The sequence below is a fragment of the Castor canadensis genome, chromosome 7 (assembly GCF_047511655.1).
Source record: "Castor canadensis chromosome 7, mCasCan1.hap1v2, whole genome shotgun sequence".
Taxonomy (NCBI): Eukaryota; Metazoa; Chordata; class Mammalia; order Rodentia; family Castoridae; genus Castor; species Castor canadensis.
The window spans coordinates 59,385,924-59,391,923 of NC_133392.1; positions in this window are offsets into that span (position 1 = coordinate 59,385,924).

The following is a 6,000-nucleotide window of genomic DNA, read 5'->3' on the forward strand; positions in this document are numbered from 1 at the left end:
TTAGGAGTTTTCGAGATAGGGTCTTGCAAACTCTTTGTCCGGCTGGCTTTAAACTGTTATCCTCTTGATCGCTGCCTCCTGAGTGGCTAGGATTACAGGTGTGAGCTACTGGCTCCCGGCTTCCCTCTCCATCTTGAGTTAGAATAGCTGCAGAGTATTATGACATTCAGGGAGACTTGTCTTGCCTGGGATGCTGCAGGTTGTCTGGAGCAGCTGTGACTGGAGTAAGGTCTTCTGGAGCAGGAGTTGTGGTTTCAGTTGCTGTGGGCACTGCAGTTTCTCAGAGTGCTCTTTTTTGGTGGAACTGGGGTTTGAACTCAGGACTTCGTGCTTGCAAAGCAGATGCTCTATTTATTGAGCCACACCTCCACTCCATTTTGCTTTGGTTATTTTTTGGAGATGGGGGGGGTCTTGAAAACTATTTGCCTGGGCTATCCTGGAACCAAGATCCTCTCAATCTCAGCTTCTAAAGTAGCTAGGATCACAAGCATAGCCATGAGAGAGATCTTATGGCCTCAGAGATATCTTTTTGTTAGGCAGGCACTCTACCCCTTGAGCAACTCCACCAGCCCTGTTTTTTATTGGGTATTTTTGAGATATGGTCTCACAGACTATTTGCTAGGGCTAGTCTTGGAACCATGATACTCCTGATCTCTGCCTCCTGAGTAGCTGGGATTACAGATGTGAGCCACCAGCACCTGACTTCAAAGTGACCTTAATGAATCCAAAATAGCTAAATTGCCATGAGGGCAATCCAGCCAGTTATCAGAGAAGGGACTCCTCAGCAGTTCTCTGCTCCAAGCTTCTGGGCATAAAGAAAGGGTCTACCCACAGCCACTTAAAGCCCTGAATTAGGGGTTGGAGCCATGGCATAGGCAGCAGAGCATTTGCCTAGCAAGTGTGAGGCCCCAGGTTCTATCCCCAGTACTGCAGGAAAAAGAAAAAAATTAGGGCTGGAGGCAGGGCTTAAGAGATAGAGCACATCTAGCAAACACAAAGGTCTGAGCTCAAACCACAGTACCACAAAATAAATAAATAAGTCAATAAAGGCCTGAATCACCCACTCCTAGCATTTTCAACAGCATTTGACAATGCTGCCCCAGTGCCCTAGGAAGAGACTGGTCTGTCTACCTCACTTCTAAACTTGGCACACTCATGCAAACTGTATCTATGGACTGGGGTATGACTCAAGTGGTAGAGTGCAAAAACTCAGCTGTATCCAAATCATAACTGGGTGGTGCAAGGTGGAGGGAGAAAAATAGAAGTTATGGAAGCCAACTGAAGAGTATTATTAAGAACAATGTGAGAGCCAGGCACTGGTGGCTCACGCCTGTAATCCTAGTTACTCAGGAAGCAGAGATCAGGAGGATCATGGTTTGAAGCCAGCCCAGGCAAACTGTTCTTGAAAAATCCTATCACAAGAAAAAGGAACTGGTGGAGTGGCTTAAGGTGAATGAAGGCCCTGAGTTCAAGCCTCAGTACTGAAAAAAAAAAAAAAAAAAAAAAGCCAGCCAGCCTGGCAAACAGTTCGGGAGACCCTAAAAACTCATCGCAAAAAAACAACAAAAAAGAAAAAAAAAAAAAACACATCGCAAAAAAAAGGGCTGGTACTGGAAAAAAAAAGCTATGAATCAAGTGTCTTCCTAGATCACAAATAAGTAAGACTTGGTGGTAAGTAGATAACGATGGAAATTTGACCCATTAAGTTGCCACTGTTCAGAGGGCAGTATAATGTGTAGAGATGGCTTTTAGGGGTTGGGGTGCGGCTCAGTAGTACATTGCCTGCCTAGTGTGCGTGAAGCCCTGGGTTTGATCCTGTGTACCACAGGGGAAAAAATGGCACCCAAGCAACAGGCCAGCAATGATAACACTAGAAATCTCCACTTAGTGTTGGTCTTCTGGAAGATAAAAACACTTCAGTAAAGTCATCCAATTGTTTCAACCAATCCATGTGCTCTGTTAGCAATACTTATTGAGGCCACCATATAGCACAAAGCTCTATAGGAAAAATAAGACACAATGAATTTCTTGAGATGTACCTGCATCTTTCAGGTATCTGGGGGAATAAAACATTGGCACTTAATGCCAATAAATAGTATCCAATTATCTATTGTTAAGTACAAGTGAATAAAGTTCACTATTAATCTTCATGAATGTTGAAGAGAGGTGACACTTCAATGGTTACCTTAATCCAGTCAGGTTAGGAGCAGGGGATATAGCTCAGTGGTAAAATGCTTACCTAGCCTGCATGAGGCCCTGGGTTTGATCCCCAACACCACAGAACATTTCCTTGGCTGGGCATGGTAGTACATGCTTGTAATCCTAGGGACTGGGAGAATGAAACAGAGTACCCAGAGTTCTAGGTCAGAGGCCCAACTCCAGAGGTTCTGAATGTCAGGTCCAGTCACTTGCCCCAGTACACCAAATAAAGAGATGAATAGTGATGAAGGGTAGAGAAAAAAATGTATTATGTGATAGAGGCATGCCTCAGGAAGAGGCAAAGTAAGCACTTCAGCCCATCTTACAGGGTCAGACATGAGTTCAGATTTAAATAGAAGCAGATGGTAAATGGATGGAATTGGAGAACATCATTCTGAGTGAGGTTAGCCTGGCCCAAAAGACCAAAAATTGTATGTTCTCCCTCATATGTGGACATTAGATCAAGGACAAACACAACAAGGGGATTGGACTATGAGCACATGATAAAAGCGAGAGCACACAAGGGAGGGGTGAGGATAGGTAAGACACCTAAAAAACTAGCTAGCATTTGTTGCCCTTAACGCAGAGAAACTAAAGCAGATACCTTAAAAGCAACTGAGGCCAATAGGAAAAGGGGAACAGGTACTAGAGAAAAGGTGAGATCAAAAAGAATTAACGTAGAAGGTAACACCCACGCACAGGAAATCAATGTGAGTCAATGCCCTGTATAGCTATCCTTATCTCAACCAGCAAAAACCCTTGTTCCTTCCTATTATTGCTTATACTCTCTCTACAACAAAATTAGAAATAAGGGCAAAATAGTTTCTGCTGGGTATTGAGGGGGTTGGGGGGAGAGGGAGGGGGCGGAGTGGGTGGTAAGGGAGGGGGTGGGGGCAGGGGGGAGAAATGAACCAAGCCTTGTATGCACATATGAATAATAAAAGAAAAAGGGAAAAAAAAAATAGAAGCAGAGCCGGGCTCCAGTGGCTCATACCTATAATCCTAGCTACTCAGGAGGCAAAGATCAGGAGAATCATGGTTCGAAGCCAGCCCAGGCAAATAGCTCAAGAGGCCCTATCTTGAAAATATCCAACACAAAAGGGGACTGGTGGAGTGGCTCAAGGTGTAGGCCCTGAATTCAAGCCCCAATACCAAAGGGGGAAGGAAAAAAAAAAGAAGAAGAAGAAGAATTGGGGCAGGGAAGAGAAGGATGCCTACTTATTAAACAGTCTCTGTCATAAGTGTGCTCTGCTCATTCTCTCAGGATCGTTGCAATGAGAAAGTCATTATTGCCTGTGGTGGGGGAGAAGAAGCTTCCATGCCCTTCACAGGATGTTTACTTATCAGTTCTGTCCTTCCTGGTTACCAAGGTGGCTGCAAGTAGATATGCAAGAAAGACTGGTTCAGAGCACAGGACACAGATACAATGTGGAGACAGATATATGGAAATATCACAATGAAACCCCTGTTCAACTATTATATACTAAAAAACGTTAAAAAAAAAAAATAAAGCCAGGCGCTGGTGGCACACACCTGTAATCCTAGGTACTTGGGAGGCTAAGATCAGGAAGATCCCGATTTGAGAGCAGGCCTGGTAAATAGTTCTTGAAACCCCCATCTCCAAAAAAATAACCAGAGTAAAATGGACTGGAGGTGTGGGCAAGTGCTAGAGTCCTTACTTTGCAAGCCCAAAGCTCTGAGTTCAAACCCCAATCCCACCAAAAAAAAAAAAAAAGAAATTCTCACAGCAGTGATAGACATTTTCTTTTTTTTTTTGGTGGTACTGGGGATTGAGAAAGATAGACATTTTTGAAATGCCTATCAGATATTAAAGGAAGAGATAGGAAAGGGGACGGACAAAGCCCCTTTACGTAAAAATGTGAGTTCCTACTGTGTGCTTTGTCTTTTTGGCGATACTTGGGATTGAATTCAGGACCTCAGACTAGGGAAGCACTCTACCACTTGAACAACTGACTGAATTGTTTCTGGACATTTTCTTCCTCCCTCCTGAAAATTCATTTAAGTCTATCTTATTTAATAACCTGTTGTGTCTCTCCTAACTAATTTTATCTGAGGTTTTTTTTTCTTGAGGTACTGGGGTTTGAACTCAAGTCTACACCTTGAGCCACTCCACCAGCCCTTTTTTTGTGATGAGTTTTTTTCGAGATAAGGTCTTGTAAACTATTTTCCCAGGTTGGCTTCGAACCTCAGTACTCCTGATTTGTGCATCCTGAGTCTCTAGGTTTACAGGCATGATGAGCCAGGCACTGGAATTTGAACTCAGAGTCTCAAGCTTGCTAGGCAGGCACTCTAACATTTGAGCTACTCCACCAGCCCCAGTCAGTGATTTTTAAAGTGTGTGTTGGATATTTTTGAGATAAGGGGAATGCTGCTCAGTAGTAGGGTGCTTGCCTAGAATGCATGAGGCTGTGGGTTCAATTCCCTGTAACACAAAAAATAACAAGTAAATAATAAATAAATAAATATTTTTTTAAAAGAAAAGAATAGATTGTTGGTATTGTACGAACAAGATGCAACAAACAGACGTTGTTAGAGAAATAAAGGTAATGTGCCAGGCTCCAGTGGCTCACGCCTATCTATAATCCTAGCTACTCAAGAGATAGAGCTCAGGAGAATTGAAGTTTGAAGCCCAGGTAAATAGTTTGTCCAAAATACTCATCACAAAAGGGCTGGTGGAATGGCTCAAGGTGAAAGCCCTGAGTTCAAGCCCCAGTACCGCAAAAAAAAAAAAAAAAAAAAAAGCTAATGTTACATGGGGTAACAAGTCAAGCAAAGGGAACACATGGATTTACAAGAATAAGACACAGAAATGGCAGGGAAGAAGGAACTAGTGAGGGCAGTGAAAATACTAGAGAGATGGGCTCGTTGGTGGAGTAAGCACTACTTAAATAAAGTTGTGTGGCGAGGATGGGTCCAAGGGCACAAGTAAATGGACAGCAATATAGTACAGGGAAGAAACTTCTGGTAAGGAAAGACATACTAGTGCTATTGAGGAAGGGAAGAAGAGAAATTAGAAACCTATGACTCAGGGCTGTTTCCCTCAGCCTTGACTGTGGGCATTTTGGAGAGTGAAGAGAATAGAGGCCTAGAGCTGGTCTCATGGCGAGAAGACACCAACAGTCGTGAAAACTTCAGGTAGGTTTAGCTTGTCAACACAGAAGAAAATCAACCTGGTCAAAAACAAAGAAAATTTCACTTATTTGGGATGAATTAAGATTGTTATCTGGGAAAACACAGATCCAGGCAATCTTGAAAATGTGCTCTGACACTTTAAAAAATGGTGGCTGTTACAACTTTAAACCTCAAGGGGGGTCTGGGGGCAAGACTCAAATGTAAGTGCAAGGCCCTGAGTTCAAGCCCCAGTACCTAAGTACATAAATATATAAAGCAAAGAAAGTTATAATTAAAAAAAAAAAAGCCTTTCAAGGGAGTTGGAATTATATCACTTGTTTGGAATTACAACTGGAGCTGCAAAGGTGAAACTGTTTCGTAAAAACTAGGTGAAGTCTTAGCTTCTGGGCAGTTTGGGAAAGAGGTATGTTGTATAGAAGGTCAGCATAACCTAACAGTATTTCAAAGGTCAACTCATATCAGGGGATGCCCATGTCTGTGGTCCACCTCAAAGGTTCAGTTGCAGACAAGGTTGAGATCTGATTAACAATGGTCTACTTCCATTTGAAGTGCACCCAACTAATGCTGCTCCATTTTTTTCCTTGTCAAACTCTTGAGGTTTTGAAGCCAGCTAAGGCTCCATCAGAATTCTACTGTTTGCAAACAGGA